General features: G+C 45.0%; 1 long non-coding RNA gene across 2 annotated transcripts in view; it reads right to left on the bottom strand.

The window, feature by feature from the left end:
• The window catches only part of LOC139756426 (uncharacterized), a 99,163-nt gene extending 85,065 nt beyond the window's left edge, over nt 1–14,098 (bottom strand). For both annotated transcript variants that reach the window (XR_011714335.1, XR_011714336.1), the window contains exons 1-2: nt 13,984–14,098; nt 12,659–12,843 (exon numbers count right to left, since the gene is read on the bottom strand). This is a non-coding gene — a long non-coding RNA (uncharacterized lncRNA). The remainder of the gene's footprint in view (nt 1–12,658; nt 12,844–13,983) is intronic.
• Nucleotides 14,099–25,271: the final 11,173 nt, after the last annotated feature.

The following is a 25,271-nucleotide window of genomic DNA, read 5'->3' as shown; positions in this document are numbered from 1 at the left end:
GGGAAGGAATCAGAAATCTATTAAATCATTCTGAAGTTACTGGAGATATAAGAAACACTGTGCTAAATCGGTAATCGGTACAAAGAAATATATGAAAGACTTTACATCATAAGGAATATCCAAGCAACTCTTAAGGAAAATGGCCAACAGAAAATTGCTCAACAGTATAGTGACATCACGATACTCAGTTGGATCATTGTTGCCTCTGTGAAAAAAAGATATTTTGACCTCCACCACAAGGTCGTTAATGAGGTCTTTGATCTCCCATGTCTGCAAGAATGTCGAACGCCTTTTGACAAACCCCTGCGTAAATTACCCAGTTACAAATGCTATAATCTACCAACAATTGTCTAATAGATGTAAAGCAGTCACTACTTCATGTGCCATTATCTTCCCAAATGCCCAACGGATTCCAGTACCATGGTATTAAAGTACATGTTGGCAATTTTTACACTCAATGTACTAAATGCTTATACACCTGCTAACCTACTCCACCACACAGATTGACCTAACTTTCTTCATACTGAACCTACTGTCCTAATTAAAAACCTTAACGCCCAGCACAAAAAATCTGGGTGAGCTCTTCACTAACACTAAGGGCAGAAGTTTGACCTCACTCCTGGATGCATATGATGATGTTCACATCATCAGTAAGAATCAACCAACACACATCTATGGAGGAATCCCTGACTGATGTATAAGCTTTAACTTGTCATACATAACTCACAGTTCTGATATTGTTGATGATCTTATGTCTGACCACTCGCCAATATCAGTTACAATACACATAGTTAATGTCAACTTAACTGGTGTCAGACTGAATAGAAAAAGACTAATAGTGAAACAAGGACATGGTAGGTTTACAGATTATGGCTCTGACTGGTACGAAGATGATGAATCCAAATATATACAAACTTTGAATGTTAATCCTTGGACTTCTATATACAACTTCTTTAATCAAAGTGATCTAACTTCACAGAGTAGTAATAATGCACCTCACAATAGGCCACATCAGTAATGTAATTCCCCGAGCTGAAACAGCTCAAATTTATAGCTAAACAAATATGCACAGGATATGGACTACTTCGAACGCCCAAAATGATAAAACAAATTCAAACACTCTTGCAGCAGTGAGGAAACCAATGAGTGAACTTTGAGAGAATGACCGAGAATAGTTTGTCAGTGGACTGATTCAACACACGTAAGCCAAACCTGGAAGGGTATCAACAGAATGAATGGAAAGAAAATGAAACAAGTATCTCAACCTGCTGCAGAAGGCTAACGAATCAATCACGAAATGGGCTCAAACTTCTAGCTATAACATGTTGCCACCTGAGTCACTTAGAGATGCTTTGTACAACAAATCTAAATAGAGAGAAGATCTTACCAATCCCATACAAGCAACATGATGAATGGGTTGTGTCGTTCACCGAGTCTGAACTTGATGCAGTTTTTTCCTATGGGTAAGAGCAGTGCCCTTGGGGAGGATGGTATCACTTACGACATTACTCGACTTGTAAGACATGTACCTGTTAACCTATTATACAAGCTGTATGACTTATACCGCGGGTCATTTACCCTCCTCATGGATCAACAGCGTATGGTACCAATACCAAAAGGCAATCAACCTGATGAATTTCACCTCATCCTCCTGACGAGCTGCCAATGCAAAACGTCTGAGAGGCTTGTGCTCAACAGACGACTGTGTACACAGAATCAAAGACCATATGCCACCTGATATTAACGGTTTCACACACGGCAAAAGTGTACACAACTGTATCACTACTTTTCTAACAGTTCATAGTTACCGACGGCATAAGTACACCACATCTCTTGACCTAAAAGCTGCGTTTGATATTGATATAGGCAAGTTATTTTGTATGAATTAGTATGAATAGATATAAGTGGCCGGCTTCTGCACTGAATACTCGGCTATCTCTCCAATAAAAGTTTGCTGTGGTGTCAACGCTACAAAAGCGAAGTTAAAAATATGTTACTTGGCCCTCCTCAAGGTGGAGTACTTAGCCCCACTTTGTTTAATATGCATTACTGAAATCGATTCCACAGTGTCTCTGAAATATCACTATTAGTTATGCTGATGATATTCTTGAACGCACCAAAACAAATGAAATTCAAACTGCTCTTAACCAAATACACACAGTCTGTGACAGCCTTGGCTTTATCATTTCTGCAGATAAAACCAAGGTCTTCAATAAACAAATTGGTAACGGCAGGAGCGGACCATTTGAAATGAAAATTGGTGGAAACCTGATTGACCATATCTCCTCCTTAAATACCTTGGCGTCTCAGTCCCATGTGCTGCCGCCAGTGTGCAAGAACTAAATCGATAATGTACGGATAGACTCAGCTCTCAGAGCTGTTGCAGGATACAATCCTAACTATGGAGCAAATACCTGAATTGTTAAAATGATGTACTTAGCTTATGTGTCTCTAATAGATGACCACGCACCAGTTTTGGTCCTATATTAGAGCAAAGTTATCAAAAGACTTGAAAAAATGCAAAATAAAGCCTTAAGACTCATACCTAGTTGCCTGAAGTCCACTAAAGTACTCAACATGCAGAAAGAACTTGGTATTCCCAGCACTGGAGACTGAATACTTGAAATCATTTATGATTGGAATGAAACTTCTGCTTGGTGATCCAGATAGTATTGTCGCAGTAAAGAATTGTTAATCCATATATACCATGACACAAGTGAATCTAAATGGATCCAAATTACATCCAACCACATGACAATGTTTGGTGTACATAATTTGTATAAAATCAGGAATCACCAACACTTAGCCAAAACCAATACTCTTCAACATATACAGAAACTCCAGACTGAAAATAACACAGCCCAGTGCATTTATACTGACGGTTCTCGCGACTCTGCCATTGGGAAGGAAGGCAGTGCTGCCATTGTGATCCAGCCCAACAGTAACAGAGAAAATGTCAGAATAAACAATTGGGCATCTATCCCACAAATTAAATTGTCCGCCATGCTTATCGCTTCTGAGCTGGTAGAGATCACTGCCACAGAGTTTAATTATCTCTGATCCTTTATGTTCACTACTTGCCCTGAGATCAGAATGTAACATGCTGGTCTGCGAAGGGATTCAAATCAGATTGTTATGGATTCCCTCTCATACAGGCCCCAGTGAGCATGACAAAGGTGATGCTTTAACCAAACTTGCAAAGAGTAAAGATGTTGAAAACAACACTGGGTCGTCTATCAAAAGCCTCAAAACAGTAACTAAAGAGGAACTAATTGACTTATTTGAAGCACGAAGACGAGTTCAGATCAGCACAAGTAGAAACATTTTCCATCACAGTGACAAGCGTAAAGTAAAACATGTGTATAGAGAAAGTGACAAGATCAGCAGGTGAAAAGATGTACCTGCTAGGCTACGGTACTATTGGCGCTTTGGCCTAACTGATGTCAATCATGTGAACTGTAAAGTAACTGGTCAAAAATTTGACACATTAGAACTCTTATGTTTTGAGATGTGAAAAAAATAGCCTTTTGGAGATAAGTCCAAACAAACCCCACGAGAAATGTCACAACACATTGTTTATAGCAAGATACTTGAAATTCTAAGCTTGTATCCAGTTTTTGTATCTAGTCGGTAAAATTTACCATATGAAACTAATGTATACACAGAAATACCTGCTATGAATTGTAACATCCTATGTAATAGTTGCCTGGGGTCTGACTAAGACCCTTTTACGACCCCTGTAATCCTTTTGCGCTACCGCTCACAGGATGAACAGTGGGTGCACAATACATTTACCGGGGTTACCGGCACAAATCAATCAACACTGCTGGAGCAAAAAAGAAGAAATATAGTTGCTCACTTCCTGAAACCCGTCGGTGGCTCACTCTATGACGCATTACTTCCGTTCTCTCCATGACACCAAGGCGGCCTCCTGTCTGACATACTGCAGTGCCGGAAAAACTTTACCTACTCCCCAGTAGCCGTCTGTAGCGTCGTCTCTAACACACGTCGGCAGCTCACTCCACAGCACACTACTTCGACTAACTCCCTGACACACACAGTCGGTTTCCTGCCTTACTCACTACAATGGCAAGAAAGCTGCTCACTCCGAGAGACATCGGTAGCGTCGTCTCTAACGCACGCTGGTAGTTCACTCCAGATAACACTTCTGCTGACTCCCTCACACACACTGACAGCTTCCTAGCTGACGCTGACACGCTACAGTGGAAAATAAGAAAGCAAAAAACAATATTGCTCGTTCCCTGACGGATGGCTGTGGCTTCGTCTGTAACACGCTGGTCGGTCATTTCCCGACACACTTCTTCGACTAACCCTCTGACACTTCGACTAGCCCCCTGACAACGGCTCTAGGCCTTACGAATTTCAGAGGTGAAAAATCGTTCCTCAATCCCTGACAGCTTCGGTGGGGTCGTCCTTAAGACAAAGTCGGTAGCGCACTCCACGATCCTTTACTTCAACTTGAACTTACTGACTCACAACGGCGTCTTCCTGCCTAAAAGACGTCGCATTCTTCGTCTTTTAGACATGCAAGTCGTTCATTGCACGACACACTTCTTCCACTAACTTCTCGACCGACAACGGTGCTTTCCTGCCAGACACACTGAAGAAAAAAAAAGTTGCTCATCCTTTTGAGACGTCGGTGGCTTCATCTTTAAGACACGTCAGTAGCTCAATCCACTACACACAACAGTGGCTCCCCCAATGCCACGCTAAAGTGGCAAAACGACGCTGCTCGCTCCCTGGCAAACGCCGTTGACTTGTATCTAACACACTGCATGACACACTACTTCCACTAACTTCCTGACAGACAGCGGCTACTTCCTCCTTGACACAACGAAGTAAAATAATAAAAAGAAATTTAAAAAAGTTGCTCACTCCCTGAAAGACGTTGGTGGCTTCGTCTCCAACACATGTCGGAAGCCCGTTTCACGACACACTACTTCGACCTAACTCCCTGACACACATTGCCGGTCCTGCCTAACGCATTCCAGTTACAAGAAATCGCAATTCACTCCCCAACAGCTGTCTATGGCCTCGTCTTTAACACATGTCGGTAGCTCACTCCAAAACACATCTGACTAACTCCATGACAATGACTTCCTGCATGACACACTAATAAAAAAAAGACTGCTCACCCCGACAGACGTCGTTTTCTTCGTCTTTCAGATTTGTCGACAGCTCATCCCACGACACACTTATCCAGCTAACTTCCTCACAAGACGATGCCTTCCTGCATGATACAGGAACAAAAAACCTGCTTCATCACTGAGAGACGTGGTTAGCTTCATTTTGTAGACTTGTCAGTAGGCCGCACCTCCTCAATTACCTCCCTGATACACAACGGCGGCTTCCTGCCACACACACTACAGTGACCATAAAACGCTACTCACTCCCCGTGAGCCGTTTGTGGCGTAGTTTCTAAAACACGTCGGTAGTTCACTCCAGGTCACACTACTGCTGCTAACCCCATGAAACACAACGGCAGCTTCCTGTCTGACACACTACAGTAGGAAACAAAACACTGCTCAATACCTGATAGGCATCTGTGGTTTCGTCTCACACACACACACACACTACTTCGACTATCTCCATGTCACACAATAGCAGCTTCCTGTCTGACAGTGGCCGAAAAATGCAACTCACCCGCTGAAAGCCCGTCTGTGGCGTCGTCTAATACATGTAAGTAGATAACTTTAACTCTTGCCTGACTCACTACAGTATTGAAAAAAGCACTGCTCACTCCCTGACGGACGTCGTTTTATTCGTCTTTTAGACATGTGCGTAACTCATTTCACGACACACTTCTTCGACTTACTTTCTCACAAACAATGATGGCATCCTGCCTGATACACTAGAGAAAGAAAGAAAGAAAAAAAATGTTGCTTCCACCCTGAGGGACGTCTCTGGCTTCGTCTTTTAGACACGTCAGTAGCTCACTGCACAACCCACTACCTCGACTCGCTTCCTCACACACAGCAGTGATTTCCTGCCTGTCACACTTCAAAACGATTTTGCTTACTACCTGGTGTCGCCTCTAACACACGTCGATGGTAACTCACTCCAGGACACAGTATTTCTACTAACTCCCTGACACAGCGGTAGCGTCCTACCTGACACGCTACAGTGGCAAAAAACAAAAAAAAAAAGGAAATGCTTCTCACTCCCTGCCGGACAATTCCTGAAGGAGGATTCCTTCCTGACGCAATACAAGTAAACATTTCTCAGTCTCAGACAACTGCTGTAGCGTCGTATCTAACAGGAGTTGGTAGGTCACTCCACGATATACTTCTTCAGGTAACTCCCTGACACACAACGGCGGCCTTCTGCTTGACACACTAGACTGGCAAAAAAGCTGCTCACTCCCTGACAGACAGACGTCAGTGGCTTCGTCTATAACTCACGTCAGAAGCTCATTCCACGACACGCTACTTGGACTAAATGCATAACGCACAACGGGGTCTTCCTGCTTGACACAATACAGTGGCAACAACGCTGCCGACTCCCGGGAGAGGCGTCGGTGGCGTCTTCTCTGATATACGTTAGCAGTTCATTCCACGACTCACTACTTCGACTAACTTCCTGACACACGACAGTGGCTTCCTCCCTGATGCTATACAGCGGCAAAAACGATGGTTGATCCTTGACGGACGCCGGTGGCTTCGTCTCGAACACAGCTCGGTGAGTAACTTCACGAAGTTCACTAATTCCCCGACACGTAAAGGCTGCTTCCTTGTTGATACTCTACAACACTAATTCTGCAACACACTACTTCGGCTGACTTTCTGGCAAACAACGGTGGTGTCTTGCCAGACACACTACACTGGCAAAACGAAGCTGCTCACTTCCTGGCAGACGTCGCTGACATTGTCTCTAACACACTCTATGACGCACTACTGCTAACCTCCTGGTACACATCAGAAGCTCCCTGCCTGACACACTGCAGTAAACCCTCGCCCTCAAAATAAAAAGTAAAAAGCGCTGCTTACTCCCTTTAACACGTCGGTGGCATCGTCTCTAACACACTTCAGTACTTAACTCCGTGACAAACTACTTTTGCAAACTCTGACACATACAACGGAGGCTTCTTGTAAGACACGCTACAGTAGGAAAAACATCACTCTGTCCTAGAGGCGTCTGTGGCTTCGTCTTACACGCACGTCGGTACCTCACTCCATGACACGCTACTTCGACTATCTCCCTGGCACACAACGGCAGCTTCCTGTGTGACATACTAGTGGCCAAAAAACGCTACTAACTTTCCGACAGTCGTCTATGGCGTCGTCTCTAACGCATGTCGGTAGCTCACTCCATGGTATACTACGATTAACTCCCTGATACACAACAGCGGCTTTTTACCTGGCACATTACAGTCACAAAAAGACGCTGCTCACTCCCTCATAGACGTCTGTGACTTCTTTAATACACGTAGGTAACTAACTCCATTAGACCCTACTTCGACTGACTTTCTGACGATGGCTTCCTGCCTCGGGCACTTCAGCGGCGAAAAAACGATTCTCAGTCCCGAACAGCTTTAGTAGAGTCGTCTATAAGAGAAAACCGACACCTTTTTCCACGACTCGTTACTTCAACTATCTCCCTGACACACAACGGCGTCTTCCTGCATGATGGGTGAGAGGAAAAAAAAGTTGCTCACTACCTGACAGGCGTCTGGGTCTTTGTCTCTCAGACGTCAGTAGTCCACTCTACAAGACACTGCTTTGACTAACTTCCTGACACACGTGAGTGTCTTCCTGCCTGACACACACCAGTGGCTAAATGATGCTGCTCACTCCTGGCGTCGTCTCAAACACACTTCAGTAGCTCACCTCAGGACACTATTTCTATCAACTCCTTGACACACAACAGTAGCATTCTCCTTACCATACTACAGTCACAAAAAGAAGAAAGAGATATGCTGCTCACTCCCTGACCAAAGTCGGTTATTCACGTCACATCTCACTACTCCACCTGAATGCCTGACATATGACAGCGGCTCTCTGCCTGAAACAAGTTGCAAAACATCGCTGCTTGCTCCCTGACAGACGTCGGTAGCTTCGTCTATAACACAAGTCGGTAATCAACTCTACGCCACACTAAGCAATTTCCTAACTTGCAACGGCGGCTTCCTGCTTGGCACTACAATGGAAAATGATAAATAAGGAAGAAAACTTTCCGACAGCAATCTGTGACGTCGTATCTGTCAGACGTCGGTAGTCCATTCCACGACACACTGACTGAATCCCTTCCCTCCTGACTCACTGCAATGGCACAAAAATAAGCCCCACTTCCCTGACAGTTTCCGTAGTGTCGTCCCTAACACAATTCGGAAGGTCACTCCATCATACACTCCATCCATCTACTCCCTGACACACCAACGGAGGCGTTCTGCTTGACACACGACAGTGGTAAAATTGCTGCTCACTCGCTGGAGAGATGTTGGTAGCATCATCTCTCACACGCCTCTATAAGATCACTCCACGAACTTCTTGACACACAATGGCGGATTCTTGTCTACCACTCTAATACTTGTGTAAACGCTTCTCTTATCTCTGACAGACGTTGATGGCTTTGTCTAACTCTCGTCAGTAACTCACTCCACAACGCACGACTTCAACAAACGACCTGAAACACAATGACGACATCCTGTCTCATACTCTACAACAGCATAAACACTGCTCCCTCCCTGAGAGACGTCGGGGGTTTCGTCTCCAAGACACAGATCAGTAGGTAACAACACGACACACTACCTTGACTGAATCCCGGGCACGCAACGGCGGCATTCAGCCTGGCAATTTACAGAGGAAAAAAAAATTAAGAGAAACTCTCCACATCCCGACAGTCATTTGTGGCTTCGTCTCCAAGACACGTAGGCACGTCACTGCAGGACACACTACTTTGATTACCTCACTGAGGAAGACTTACCTGACACACGACAATGGTAAGCAAAAAAGAAAAGAGAAAAATGCTCACTCCCTGACAGACGTCGTTGGCTTAATCTCTTACACATGTCGGTGGCTCATTCCACGACACAGGTTCTTCAACTAGCTCCCTGACACACAACGATGACTTCCTTCCTGACACACTAAAGAAAAATATAAAAAAGTTGCTCACTCCCTGATGGTCGTTGATGGCTTTGTCTCTAACACACGCCAGTAACTCACTCCGTCACACAGCACCACATCTAACTCTCCAACACATAACTGCAGCTTCCTGCCTGAAACACTGCAGCGGGAAATGAACGGTGCTCATTCCCTGATAGAGGTCGGTGTCGTCGTCTCTTGTCACACGTCGGTAGCTCACTTCACGAAACACTTCACTACCTCGACTGAATCCCTGACGTCGGCTTCCTTCCCGACGCACTACAATGACAAACAAAAAGTTCTTCAATCACTGACAGCTTCAGTAGTGTTGCCGCTCACACAAGTCGGTAGGTCACTCCACCATACACTTTTCCGATCAACTCCCTGACACACATCGGCGGCGTTCTGCTAGAGTGGTTGAAATGCTTGCTCACTCCCTGACTGACGTCGTCTCGGATACAAGGCATCCTGCCTGACGCACTACACCTCACTTCCCGACAGCCGTCTGTGGCTTCGTTTCTAACACACGTCGGTCGTTCACTCCAAGATAAATGCCACTATTTTGATTACCTCCGTAACGACGACTTCTTGCCTGATGAACAACAATGGTAAAAAGGGGGAAAAATGTTCACTACCCTACAGACATCGGTGTCTTCATCACACGTAATTCACTTCGCGACACACTACCTCGACTCACTCCCTGACGGTGGCTCTGCCTCAGGTACTTGAGTGACGAGAAAACGCTCCTCCATCCCTGACAACTTCGGTAGACTCGTCTCTAAGACAAAATCGGTTCCTTTTTCCACGATCCATTACTTCAACTCCTTGACTCACAACGGCGTCTTTCTGCTTGACGGCAAAAAAAGAAAAAACCTCACTCTCTGACAGACGTCGAGGACCTCGTCTCAAAGACACGTCCACAGCTCACTCCATGACACACTACTTCGACTAGATCCATGACGGCTAATAGCGCTATTGAATCCCTGGCAGACGTCGGTGGCTTCGTTTTCAACACATGTCGGCAGCTCACACTGACACGTTGGAGACTCACTCTCTGAAACGATGTAGGCTCACCCTGACACGTGTTGGAGGTTCACCCTGACACGTGTTGGAGGTTCACCCTAACACGTGTTGAAGGCTCACCCTGACACGTGTTGGAGGTTCACCCTGACACGTGTTGGAGGTTCACCCTGACACGTGTTGGAGGCTCACCCTGACACGTGTTGGAGGCACACCCTGACACGTGTTGGAGGTTCATCCTGACACGTGTTCAAGGTTTACTCTGACACGTGTTGGAGGCTGACCCTGACACGTGCTGGAGGCTCACTCTGACACGTGTTGGAGGTTCATCCTGACACGTGTTGGAGGCTCACCCTGACACGTGTTGGAGGTTCATCCTGACACGTGTTGGAGGCTCACCCTGACACGTGTTGGAGGCTCACCCTGACACGTGTTGGAGGCTCACCCTGACACGTGTTGGAGGCTCACCCTGACACGTGTTGGAGGCTCACCCTGACACGTGTTGGAGGCTCACCCTGACACGTGTTGGAGGCTCACCCTGACACGTGTTGGAGGCTCACCCTGACACGTGTTGGAGGCTCACCCTGACACGTGTTGGAGGCTCACTCTGACACGTGTTGGGGGTTCACCCTGACACGTGTTGGAGGCTCACCCTGACACGTGTTGGAGGTTCACCCTGACACGTGTTGGAGGTTCATCCTGACACGCGTTGGAGGTTCATCCTGACACGCGTTGGAGGCTCACCCTGACACGTGTTGGAGGTTCATCCTGACACGTGTTGGAGGCTCACCCTGACACGTGTTGGAGGTTCATCCTGACACGCGTTGGAGGTTCATCCTGACACGTGTTGGAGGTTCACCCTGACACGTGTTGGAGGTTCACCCTGACACGCGTTGGAGGCTCACCCTGACACGTGTTGGAGGTTCACCCTGACACGTGTTGGAGGCTCACCCTGACACGTGTTGGAGGTTCACCCTGACACGTGTTGGAGGCTCACCCTGACACACATCGGAGACTTACGTCCTGACGTACGACGGTCTGTTCTCTGACACACGAGAGATACTCGCTCCCTGACCAACCACAACGGCTCATCCTCGTCACATCAAAGCTTCTCTCGCTCACTCTCAACACTCTCAATTGAAATGACGTCACACTGTCTGCCACACGTCTGCACCTCATATGATCCTGTCACATACTGACGCTTCTCTTCCTGACATAAGACGGCAGCTGACGCCACAGCAGACGACGACGCATGACTCATACCACGACGACGCCTGACTCATACCACGACGACAGCTGACGCCACAGCCAACGACGACGCCTGACTCATACCACGACGACAGCTGACGCCACAGCAGACGACGACGCCTGACTCATACCACAACGATGCATGACTCGTACCAGGACGACAACTGACGCCACAGCAGACGACGACGCCTGACTCATACCACGACGACGCATGACTCGTACCAGGACGACAACTGACGCCACAGCAGACGACGACGCCTGACTCATACCACGACGACAGCTGACGCCACAGCAGACGACGACGCCTGACTCATACCACGACGACGGCTGACGCCACAGCAGACGACGACGCCTGACGCATACCACGACGACAGCTGACGCCACAGCAGACGACGACGTCTGACTCATACCACGACGACGGCTGACGCCACAGCAGACGACGACGCCTGACTCATACCACGACGCCTGACATACCACGACGACAGCTGACGCCACAGCAGACGACGACGCCTGACTCATACCACGACGACAGCTGACGCCACAGCAGACGACGACGCCTGACTCATACCACGACGCCTGACATACCACGACGACGGCTGACGCCACAGCCGACGACGACGCCTGACTCATACCACGACGACGGCCTACGCCACAGCAGACGACGACGCCTGACTCATACCACGACGACGGCCTACGCCACAGCAGACGACGACGCCTGACTCATACCACGACGACGGCTGACGCCACAGCAGACGACGACGCCTGACTCATACCGGCGATTTATTCCCTGACAAACACCGTCTTTGCCACGCGTCGTTTTTTTTCTTTTTTTTTTTGGTGACTTAAGTCACGACCAAAATCCACAAAAAAGGCTGGGGCTTTAATTGAAATGTAGAAGGAAATTCTGAAAGGGAGAAAGAAGAGACAAGGGCAGGTATTCAAGAATTTTGGAGGAGGCGAAAAACCTGTCTTTCGAAACGTGTCAGGTCATGGTTATTGGGAGAGACATGAGAAGGTAGAGAGTTCCAAAGCCTCGACGTGTCGGGAAGCAAACAGTTATCAAAACAGCCCACCCTTGAGTTGCCAACGGCCACACAGTAATCATGTAACACAGCAGCTTGCCGAGTATGGGGTGATGGACCTACTGGTGTGGGCACACAAGCAGCCAGTTCTTCACTCCCTGACTCTCTGCAGTGGCTCTCTCCCTGACACACTGTCTGTAGCCTCCTAGCTCCGGACCCTGACACAAGCTAGGGGATCACACTCACTCTCTGACCTCAGTCCCTTACCTCTGTCGGTGGTTCACACCTCGACTCGTCCTGCCCAAATTGCACTACGGTGGGTCACTGCCTGGCACATGAAGGCGGTACGCTGCCTGACACACGACACCACCTGACGACTGACGAGTGCGTCGTCCTGCCTCTCTTGACGTCAGCGGGTAACTGAGGCTGACATGGTCCTGGACGTTAGGATGCTGTAAATGAACGGGAACGTCAACTTGTGATCTAATAAACATAGAATCTTTTAATATCAATGTTAATTGTCAAATACAATGGTTAGGATAGAAGAAACTTTTAACATCAATCAATGTTATCAAATACAATGGTTAGGATAGAAGAAACTTTTAACATCAATCAATGTTAAATATCAAATACAATGGTTAGGTTAGACTTATATTAGTGAGATTATAATAACCAGAACTCCTACCACACTAAACTGTTTCCTCACTGTATATTGCACATTCAAAAGTAGTCATTTCAATTCTGAGCTAAACTGGTCCTTTACCCAAACAACCACAACCTGTGAGTGGGGTTACGGGACGGATAATCATAAGCTGTCACCTGAACGAGGGAATATGTACACTAATGTCTCCGGCTACTGAGTTCATACATTTTTTAGCTGTGGTAACTACAGTAAGAGTTGTCAAGTCCTCCCAGTACACCTACAGTGAACTGATCATTCAACATTGGTCATAACTATTAATCCACAAATGGTAATGAATAAGACCTTTGTTGATGGAAATATCAATCAAAGCCGAGGAGACGATGCTGGCCGACAGCTACCTGGCTGATATGTACATAGCCAGCTCAGCTAAAAGCTATATAGCCAGCTGACAGCTACATAGCTCGCTGGTAGCTACCTAGGCGGATAAAAGCTGACCGGTAGTTACCTAATCGGTCGGTAGCTAGTTGCCTAGCAGAATGACAGCTATCTAGCTGGTTGGCAGCTAAATAGTCGGCTGGCAGCTAAATTAACCGACTAATAGCTACATAACCGCCAGTAGGCTGGCAGCTACATACATACCCGCTTGGCAGCTAAATCAGCCTGCTATTAGTTACCTAACAGGACGACAGCTAATTAGCTGGCTGGCAACAAAATAATCCGGCTGGCTGCTACCTAGCCAGCTGACAGCTAAATTAGCCAGCTGACAGCTAAATTAGCCAGCTGACAGCTAAATTAGCCGGCTGGCAGCTAAATTAGCTAGCTGGCAGGCACCTTCTTGGCTACTCAGCCGACTGAGAGCCACCAGCGGTCACACGTGCTAACCATTTAACCCTCACTGACGTCAGTCACCCGAGTTTTACCCCAAGTGTCTCAGTGACCAGTATCTTACCTCTCCTCTAGTTCGATGAGGGCACCATCGAACCACCAATACACTTCCAGAAACACTTGGTGTAGTACTGACTCCTGTCACTCACCACCACAACCCTTGTGGTACTGTCACTCACCACCACAGTCCAGTAAATGAGCAGCAAGAACCACAAACATCATCGGTCCCGAACTCCGGAATGAACCCGCCCGTCAGCCATCTCGAAGCAGAAACCGGGGCTTCGCTGTCTCTCAAAGCATTGTCTCAATTCAGTGAAACATTTTCCATACTTTTCTTTGTAACGTTCGGTAACGTTCGTTATTGGATTATTTACTTACCAATGTCCTAAGTATTCATTCCATATAAGTATGTCACTAAGAACTTATATATATAAGAAAATAACTTTTCGGAGAGAAGGTGAGTCAGTCCAAGTCAGAGCCACAGTAACAATTCGGAGTCAGACATCGTCTACGTTGCCCGATGACGTCAGTCAACATGCAAACCCTGTTTTACTCGAATATCTTCTGGTAAACCAAGGTTGAGATAAAATGTGATCATAATAACATATTCCGTCCTTGATGATGAAATTATAATTATTTTTTTAATGAATGACAATCAAATCCATCATTGCGGACGGCCATTAGCCAAACACCACCATAGAAAATGGAATTACGTCGCAGGTTTTCTGTGAATCAATATGTTCTCATAGTACTTCCCTTATGTGTAATGATAAGTGAACACTGGATCAAGAGAAAGGTGTTCAGACCTTAATGGTAAACGTGAGCAACGTAGCAGTTACTCGTCCTATGTTAACGTGGTATTTCGTAAAACAACGTGGCGATGGGAATTACCAAGTCATGAGGCCAGTTGACTACGAATCCAGACAATGAAGCCAATGGACTCCGTGTTCAGACAAGGAGGCCAATGGACTCTGTGTCTCGACAAAGAGGCCAATGAACTTCGTGTCCAGACAAAGATGCTCATGGACTCTGTGTGGACATAAGAATGCTAATGGACTCCGTGTTCAGACAAGGAGGACAATGGACTCCTTCTCTAGACACTGAGGCTAATGGACTCTCGTCTCAAGACAAGGGCGTCAATGGATCCCTTGTCCTGTCAAGGAGGCCAAAAGACCTAGTCTCGAGACGAGGAGGGTCGTGAACTCCATCCCAAGACACAGAAGCCAGTCGAGATCCGTCTCCAGACATGGAGGCCAATGGACTCTGTCTCTATACACGGAGACCAATGGACTCCGACCCCAGACAAGGAGGTCAATCGAATCCGCCTTCAGACAAGGAGCCCGAAGGATTCCGTCTCCAGGAAAGGAGGCCAAGAGATTCCGTCTCCAGACATGGAAGCCAATGGACGCAGTCCCCATATTGAGCCCAATAGACTAAATCTCGAGACATGGAGGCCATTGTGCTCTGTCCCCAGATATTGATGATCATGGCTTCCGTCTTGAGACATGGAGGTGAATGGCTGATTCCAGATATGGAGGACAGTGGACTCCCTTTCCAGACATTGAAGCCAATGAGGTCCGTCTTCAGACACAAAGCCAAAGGACTTTTTTTCTGCAGACAAAGAGGCCAATGGACTCTGTGTGTGGACAAATGGGCCAGAGGACTCCGTGTCAAGAATAGGAGGCCAATGGACTCCTTATCAATGGACTCCTTATCCAGAGGAGACTAATGGATGCCATGTCCAAATAAAGAGTCCAGTGGATTCCTTCTGCAGACAGAGAAACCGATGGACTCTGTGTCCATAGAAGACCAGTGGCCTCTGTGTCTAGACAAGGAGTCTAATGGTATCCGTGGCCATACAAGGGGGCCATGGACTCCGTTTCCAGACGAGGAAGCCAATGGATTCCATTTGAAGAAAAGCTTCCTCGACGTCCTCAACGATAGGTCCTCGTCTGCCAAATAGTATCTGGTGGCGACAAAACTTTACCCAGAAAGACCCTAAGTCCATCTTCATCACCTTCGACTAGGGTACAATTGCTCTTGGTAAGTTTCTTGACGGAGACGTCGGATAATGTGAATACTGTCAGGAGTCAGCAGAGAAATCCCACTGGACCACTCCTTGCTTGACTGCGAAGTGACACTCACTTCCCGGAACAAAATCAGGGACTTTAGAAAAGAGGGACACACGATGCCAGAGGCCTCACTATTCTGCAGAGCCAAAAAGCAACCAACATATGCAGCACCTGCCACAACTCATGTCGAGATATACTCCACGTAGGTGATTAGATGAATAGTGATCTCAGCAAGTGAACTTCACATAAATGCTGCTTTTTGGCTCAGAGATACCGCCACTCCGAGCCGGATCACGTCCTAGTATGGAGGGCAGTGGTATGTGCCCGCTGACCAGAAGCTGCGGTCACCTGGGCGCCTATTGTATCCTCTTCGGTAACAACAGGCAGGATCAACTGGATTATCTACTCATCCCTTCTGGCCTCCTTGTGAAAGGCGCATTGCTCTTGAGAAAACTCCAGCCGGAATCACAGAAAGGGCCGCCCAAGGGTAAGGCCCACGTCACGAATTTTGCGAAAATCCACCAACAACCAATCACAGTGTATGTCTTGTACTTGGATTATGATCAGTCTTTTGTCATCATTTTCAATGTGAATTTGATCAGACGTTTGCTGAGGCTTCCTGATGTGTACACAAACCCACTGTGAATTAGGTATACAGCATCAGAGGCGCTTCTGGAGCGAACACAGATCCTACTCTCACCATAGGATCCTGAGGCCTCTCCGTGACGGTATAAAAAGGACGAAAATGAGAGAGAAAGTGTCTGATAAATCCAGGAGACCAAGCTTGAGTGGCAGAGAACCTCAGCAGCCGAAAGGGGGTTTCAGCGAGAGGTCCTATACGGTGGAGAGTCTCTACGTGTCAACCTTACCCTTGCTTCCTCAGTTGGCTGTGGGTCGACCAGAGTCGACGGTATCTCTGCCCGGATGGGTCTGCAGATGTATCAGCCGAGCCTGCTGTCAGTAGAACAACGTAAAACTATGGGATCAGCCGGGATCAGCTGTTAAGCCGGAGAGAGGACTGGATTTGGATTGGAGACAACTCGCTTTGGTCATCGAGTCGGGAATGAGAAACTATGGCGGTTACACCATCAAAGTATTGATTCTAATTTGATCTGAAATTCACAATCTGAATATAAATGCTCTTCTCTTTCCTTCTACAAACAATATTTACACCACTGTTCTTCATTATAACCGTACATTAATGACTTTAGGAGAAATAATAGAGCAAATACAACCTGATTTATACAAAGACAATGGTTGAGCGTGTTTATCCCTCGCTTGCAGTGGAGAGAGAGAGAGAGAGAGAGAGAGAGAGAGAGAGAGAGAGAGAGAGAGAGAGAGAGAGAGAGAGAGAGAGAGAGAGAGAGAGAGAGAGAGAGAGAGAGAGAATACACGTTCGAGCAATTTAGCTTCAGCCTCCATAATTATCATACTAATATACCAATCACTTCTTTATACAAAAAGTTATGATCATAATTTGTCCAATAATTTCATATGATTCTATATAAAAGAGAATGTCAGTGAAACCCATGAAGGGTGTACGTACAGTACACATCAGAAGACGTACACCATTCCATAATTTCATAACAGAAAACGTGATGACATTATGAAGGGATACTGCACATAAATAAACAAAAATACCCATTATTATTAGAAATACATATTTTTTCATACATATTCTCTATTTCCCGCGTTAACGAGGTAGCGTTAGGAACAGAGGACTGCGCCTTAGATGGAATATCCTCACTTGGCCCCCTTCTCTGTTTCTTCTTTTGGAAAAGTAAAAACTGGAGGGGAGAATTTCCAGCCCACCGCTCCCTCTTAGAAATATCTAATAAAGAAATACATAACATTGATGATAATGATCTTAGAACTGATCAAGTTTTTCAAATGATCAGAAAAGTTAGTAAGATCTGCTTGAGACGTTGGTAAAGACGATTCGAAAATCCATTTCATGAAGATCTCACATCATCATGACGAACATGGTACTTCTTCATGATCATTGTCTCACATCGCCCTCACCGTCAGAACTTCCTGTCACAACTCACATCAAAAAAGGATATTCAGTTCGTCTTTACCAACAACTAATATCGTTTACACCAACTTCCCAGATACGTAGTCACAACCTATTGTTTACCCAACTTCTCAAAGTTATGACCAACTTTTCACATCTTTGTTAAAGTTATGACCAACCTCTCAAATCTTTGTTCAAGTTATGACCAACTTCTCACATCTTTGTTAAAGTTATGACCAACTTCTCACATCTTTGTTAAAGTTATGACCAACTTCTCACATCTTTGTCCAAGTTATGACCAACTTCTCACATCTTTGTTAAAGTTATGACCAACTTCTCACATCTTTGTTAAAGTTATGACCAACTTCTCACATCTTTGTTAAAGTTATGACCAACTTCTCACATCTTTGTTAAAGTTATGACCAACTTCTCACATCTTTGTTAAAGTTATGACCAACTTCTCACATCTTTGTTAAAGTTATGACCAACTTCTCACATCTTTGTTAAAGTTATGACCAACTTCTTACATCTTTGTTAAAGTTATGACCAACTTCTCACATCTTTGTTAAAGTTATGACCAACTTCTCACATCTTTGTTAAAGTTATGACCAACTTCTCACATCTTTGTTATAGTTATGACCAACTTCTCATATCTTTGTTAAAGTTATGACCAACTTCTCACATCTTTGTTAAAGTTATGACCAACTTCTCACATCTTTGTTAAAGTTATGACCAACTTCTCACATCTTTGTTAAAGTTATGACCAACTTCTCACATCTTTGTTAAAGTTATGACCAACTTCTCACATCTTTGTTAAAGTTATGACCAACTTCTCACATCTTTGTTAAAGTTATGACCAACTTCTCACATCTTTGTTATAGTTATGACCAACTTCTCACATCTTTGTTAAAGTTATGACCAACTTCTCACATCTTTGTTATAGTTATGACCAACTTCTCACATCTTTGTTATAGTTATGACCAACTTCTCACATCTTTGTTAAAGTTATGACCAACTTCTCACATCTTTGTTATAGTTATGACCAACTTCTCACATCTTTGTTAAAGTTATGACCAACTTCTCAGGTCGTCATGACTTCTTGATATCATGTCAACCCAACTTCTCAAACAATCATGGCCAGCTTGCCGGATTGTTTTCACCAATTTCTTAGATCGTATTTACCAACTTTGCAGCACAGTAACAACGTTTCATATCGACTATACCAACTTCTCAGATAGTCATGACCAGCTTCTCTTCCAGATTGCCATTCCAGCTTGTCAGCTTATCTTCACAAGCTTCACAGTTCATCATGACAATGTTCTCAAGATGGTCTCTGCCAACTTCTCAGATCATGTTACTCTCGTTTCTAAGATTGTTATAATCAGCTTTTAAGATCGTGGTTACCAACGTCTTAGATCGTCATGAACTCATTACATTGTTACCCAACTTCTCAGGTAGTCTTGACCGACATTCTAGATCGTTTTGACCAACTTCTTTGGTCGTAATGTCCAACTTCTATGATCGTAATGACCACCTTATCACATGGTCCTTACCATTTTGATCTTGGTATCTTTATGAAGGTCTTAGATCGTCAATATTAACTCCACAGCTCGTATATACCAGATCATCACCACCTCAGATCGTATATACCAGATCATCACCACCTCAGATCGTATATACCAGATCATCACCACCTCAGATCGTATATACCAAATCATCACCACCTCAGATCGTATATACCAGATCATCACCACCTCCGATCGTCTTCACACAAACCTCTCAGACCTCAAAGAAAGTCTTTATCAACTATTACGTTCGTCTTGACCAACTTCTCAGGCTCCAAACTAGAAGTCTTTATCAACCATAAAGATCGACTTTACCAACTTCTTAGGTCGTCCATTCGTCGTTTCAGATCGACTATACCAACTTCCCAGATCGCCTTTTCCAACTTTTCATATTGCGTTTCCAAACTTCACAGATCTCCATCATCAATTTCTCCTTTCGTCGTACGATCTCCCCACATTATCATGACCAGCATTTCATATTGTCTTGATCTCCATCTCGGATCGTCTTTAATTAACTTTTGAGAGTTGTTACCAACTTTTCAGATCGACACGAACGAATTTTAAGATCTTTTCCAACTTCTCAGACAATCCAAACCAAGTTGTTAGATCGAGACGACTAACTTCCCATGTCGTGATCAACAACTTTTCAGATCGTGATTACAAACTTCTCAGATCGTCTTTAACTCAGATCTTAGTGACCAACTTCTCAGGTAGGTTATCTATATAAAGTTCTTAGATCATCATCAACAACTCCTCAGATCATTAACAACTTCAGAGATCATCTTAACCAACTTCTCAGATCGTCTTTACTAACTTTCAGAACTTCCCTAATTTCTTCTCAGACTGTTTTGTCCAACTTCTCAGATCATATTGATTAACTTCTCAGCTCGTCTATTCCAGCTTGTCAGTTCGTCTCCACAAACTTCACAAATCGCAATGACAAACTTTTCTTATGATCTTTAGCAACTTCACAGATCGTCTTGACCAACGGCTCATATCGTCACTACAACTTCACAAATCGTCATCACCAACTTGTCAGATATTTATGATCAACTTTATAGATCATCTTCACGAGCCTCTGAGATCGTCTTTGTCAACTTCATGGATTATAATGATCAACTTCCCAGAAATTCCTTACCATCATCTAAGGTTATCTTTACAAACTTCTTCGATCGTCAAGATCAACTTCTCAGACTGTATATAAGAATTTCTCAGATCATTTCCAACTTCTCAAATAGTCTTCGCCAACTTAGATCGTCCTGACCAACTTCTCAAATCGTCTTCGCCAACTTAGATCGTCCTGACCAACTTCTCAAATCGTCTTCGCCAACTTAGATCGTCCTGACCAACTTCTCAAATCGTCTTCACCAACTTAGATCGTCCTGACCAACTTCTCAAATCGTCTTCGCTGACTTAGATCGTCCTGACCAACTTCTCAAATCGTCTTCACTAACTTAGATCGTTCTGACCAACTTCTCAAATCGTCTTCGCCAACTTCGATCGTCCTGACCAACTTCTCACATCGTCTTCGCCAACTTAGATCGTCCTGACCAACTTCCCAGGTTGTGTTGAACGAATCTTTACACATCTGCTCGGATCGTCTTTACCAAGTTCTCACATCATCTTCGCCAACTATTAAGATATTCTTGATCACCTTCGCCAACTATTAAGATATTCTTGATCAACTTCACACATCATCTTTATCAACTTATCACATCGTAATGACCATCATTTCAGGTTATCTTTATGACCTTCTTAGATCTTCAAGATCAACTTAAGCCATGTATACCAAGTTTTCAAATTATTTCCAGCTTTTAGAAGTGTCTTCACCTCCTCTCACACTGCTCTTTCCCTAACTAGTTTTCACGAAACTTCCAAACTTCTCTGATCGTCCTTACGAATGTCTTTTCCAACTTCTCAAATCGTGTTCACGAACTACTCAGATCGTCTTTAACAACCCGTCGGTTCGTTTATAGATCGCCACGGCTAACTTCTCATATCGTTTTGTTTAACTTTCTGATCGTTACAAATAGCTTCCCAGACGATTGTGCTTCCGTGGTGTAGCTGTTAGCGTTCCTGACCGTGACGCATTCACACGCCGTCCGGGGTCGTGCGGATATTCGGACCACAGTCAACCCAGCTTTTCATCCACACCTAGGAGTAGTTGGTCAATAAGATGGGTACCCGACTCAGGCCTTGATTAGGGCCTCCGTTGTCCATACCATCTCAGCTAACATGATAGAACATATGACCAGATTGTACGTATCAACCTCTCAGATTATCTTGTCAGCTCGTTTTCACAAGCTCCACAGATCGTCATGACTAATTCCCTTATCGTCTTTCCCAGCCTCCCAGATCGCCATCACCAACGTCTCATATCGTCATTACCAACTTCTCGCATCATCCTTAACAAACTCATCCTCCTCCTCCTCCTTCTTCTTCTTCTTCTTCTTCTTCTTCTTCTTCTTCTTCTTCTTCTTCTTCTTCTTCTTCTTCTTCTTCTTCTTCATCTTTTTTCTATTCCTTTTTCTTCCACCCTCAGAGCATCATTACCAACTTTATGAGAACGTTATAATCGACTTCTCAGATCATCTTTACCAACTTCTCAGATCATCTTTACCAACTTCTCAGGGAAATCTTTACTATCTTCCCAAGCTATCTTTATGAGCATCTTCGATCGTCAAAATCGTCTTTTCACATTGTCTATACCAACGTCTTTGATCATTTCCAACTTCTTAGACCATCTCTACCAACTGACTTCTTTCAGACTGAGTTTACAAACTGCAATGAACTACTGAGATCGTCAAGACAAGTATCTCATCGTCTTTATCAACTACTCAGACCTTTTTAACGAACTTCACAGATCGTCTTTAGCAAGTTTTCAGATCTTCATAACCAACTGCTTCGACCTCACCAGCTTCCACATCGTCCGTTGTGCCCAAACTTCTCAGATCGTGTTTATCGGCCTTTTAGATCGCCATGACTAACTTCTCAGAATGTCTTGACCAATATCTCAACATTTTTGTCGACTTGTTAAGTCGTCTTTTTACAAACTTCACAAATCGTCACGACCAACTTCAATGTCCGTCTTTACCATTTTCTTAGATCAGTCATGACTTGTTTCTCAGATCTTCTCCATCAGCTTCTCAGACAATCATGATGAATGCCACATATCATCGACACCAATTTCTCAGATCTTAACCACCAACTTCTCAGTTCGTCAGGACCAATTTCTCACTTTCTCGTGATGAACTTCTCAAATCGTCAATGCCAACTTCTCAGATAGTCATGACCACTGTGAGAAACTTCTGTGATCTTGTTACCCAACCTCTTCGGGTTGCTCATCTTCCTGAGTGTGTCTAAATATGTTTGGAGACAACCAAGATGAGAAGGAGGAGAGAAGGTATTATGTTTGAGGAAACCTGAGTGAAGCAGAGCTCACGGGTAAGGGGGAAGAATCGTTTGAGAATGTCTTACAGGTAATGCATGAGGGCGATAGCCGAAGGAGGAGGAGTTGTGGAAATGTGTGACAGTGTAAGGCAGTGAGCCCCAGAATGATGATGTAGGTAATAATGAAAGTGGATTGCGAGACGCGGGTGATTACCAGCGCTTGTTCACCTGGCCATGAGAAGGATGACAGTAAGAGACGAGTGTTTTGTCAGCAGCTTTCATGCAGGAGGCCGGGTATTAGTAATGGATGCTTTAGATGACAAAAGTGAGTGATGTGGAAGATGAGGGTATGATTTAGGGGTGTGAACTGCTTCTGGAGTTGTGTTCTGACAAAAGACTGGAGACTAGAAAGAGGGACATGTATGGAGTAAGAATAACGATAAGCGAACATTTTTAGAAATGAGGAAATGAAATGTTTTACATATCCTAGATGTGGACCAAGGCAGCGAATGGAACAATTAGAGCTGAAATTACTCAGTGGGAGTTGGGGACGAAGGTCCTGGGAGCAATGGGGAATGTGTGGAAGGACGAAGATGGGTATGTCTGAGAGTATAGCAGCCAAGATAGTGTTACATGGAAGCAAGGGAGAGGTTGAATGAGTTGGAAATGAAATGCTTGAGGACATATGTGGTTTGATGAGGAGGTTGATCGAGTGTGAAATGATGTGGTAGCAGAAAATTGTGGTAATAAGAAGAGCTGAAGATGTTCTGAAATTGGACATATGAAGAGAGTAAATAAGGAAAGGTTGACAAAGGGGATATACAGTGTGTGTCAGAAGTGAAGGGGAGAAGGAGGAGGTGGGAGACGAAACTGGAGAGAGAAGGATGGAGTGAATGTGGTTAAGAGCACTCGGGGCTTGAGCATACTGGAAGGTGATAGGTGGGTGTAGGATAGAGTAGAACGGGACGACGCCGTGGTAATGGGCCTATGAAGCAGTTGGGGAAGCCACGGAAGGTGTGTGGGGCCTGATTGTAGACAGAGGGCTGTGGTTTCGCTGCGCTGCATGTGACAGCGAGAGAATGGATGTGATTGACTAAGGCTTTTTTTCCCATGCCTGTTCCCGGCGCTAAATCGCTAATGCGGGAAACGGCGACAAGTATGAAGAAGGAAAGAGCATCAACAAGTGTAGAACTGTCTTCATATAATTAACTACCAAGCAAGAAAATATATTTCATTTGGGGTCAATATACTTCACCGGTACGTTATTATCTATCTACATTTTCGTGAGCAGTCTGATCATTATCGTCAAAGTAAACATTCGCTAATGTACTCAAGTGATGATGCCCAGAAACGTCTCACATCCTCCGTGTGAGCAGCAGGCTCGCGGGGGACACACACAACTCCTGACTACGTAGTGTTGATATCATGACCTGAACGCTTCGTGTCAGGCAGGTCTGTTGTGTCTCATTAAACCTACTCTTACTTACTGACGCTGTACAACTCTCCTTTTTGGGTTTCTCCTCTTTAACTCTGGTGTTTACTCTCATTTTCTGTCTTTTTCTTCGTCAAGGGCTGGTCAAAGGTAAGAACTTCTATTTTAAGACAAATATCACTTTTAAGACACATGTCTATCATAATGGGATCGTAATCTATTATAGGATATCTGACCCCATGCTGGTGAGAATTCTTGAAGACTATGGAGATGGTTGGGAGGTGCTCACGCAAAGTGGACAAACGGAGTGTTTCCCTCTCACAAACCCAGTAAGGGAGGAAAAGCAAAAAATTACACTTTTAGAGCTCAAAGCTGTATATCAAAGGGTTAGAGGGCTACAGCGAAACACATACACACACACACACACACACACACACACACACACACACACACACACAGACACAGACACAGACACAGACACACACACACACACACACACACACACACACACACACACACAAGTACATGGGAATGATCTCTGTTGGTACATCCTGTGTGTGATGATCGCCGGCCGTGTTTTCATTACTGTCGTCCCCAGCGCTGTCATGGCGGCGTGTAGCCAGAAGGAAAAAAAAAAAAGTGAGCATCGTGAAGCGACACAAACACGCGGGAGGCCGGAGTCATTATTGACCGTTGTTTGGAAGGTCCGCTGGACGCAACATGCTGGTGACTTCCTCCTGTGGTCGTTGGGTTCCACCCGTCCATAAACCTCTTTAGCACGAGCGTAGGACCAAGGCTTGACCTTGAGAGTGAGACGTTAGAAGCCTGACCTTTGAAGACGACGATACATGATCCTTAGGTATGATGAAGTAGTGACCT

This window comes from Panulirus ornatus, chromosome 21, assembly GCF_036320965.1.
Source record: "Panulirus ornatus isolate Po-2019 chromosome 21, ASM3632096v1, whole genome shotgun sequence".
Taxonomy (NCBI): domain Eukaryota; kingdom Metazoa; phylum Arthropoda; class Malacostraca; order Decapoda; family Palinuridae; genus Panulirus; species Panulirus ornatus.
This window is presented reverse-complemented; position numbering and strand designations above follow the sequence as displayed.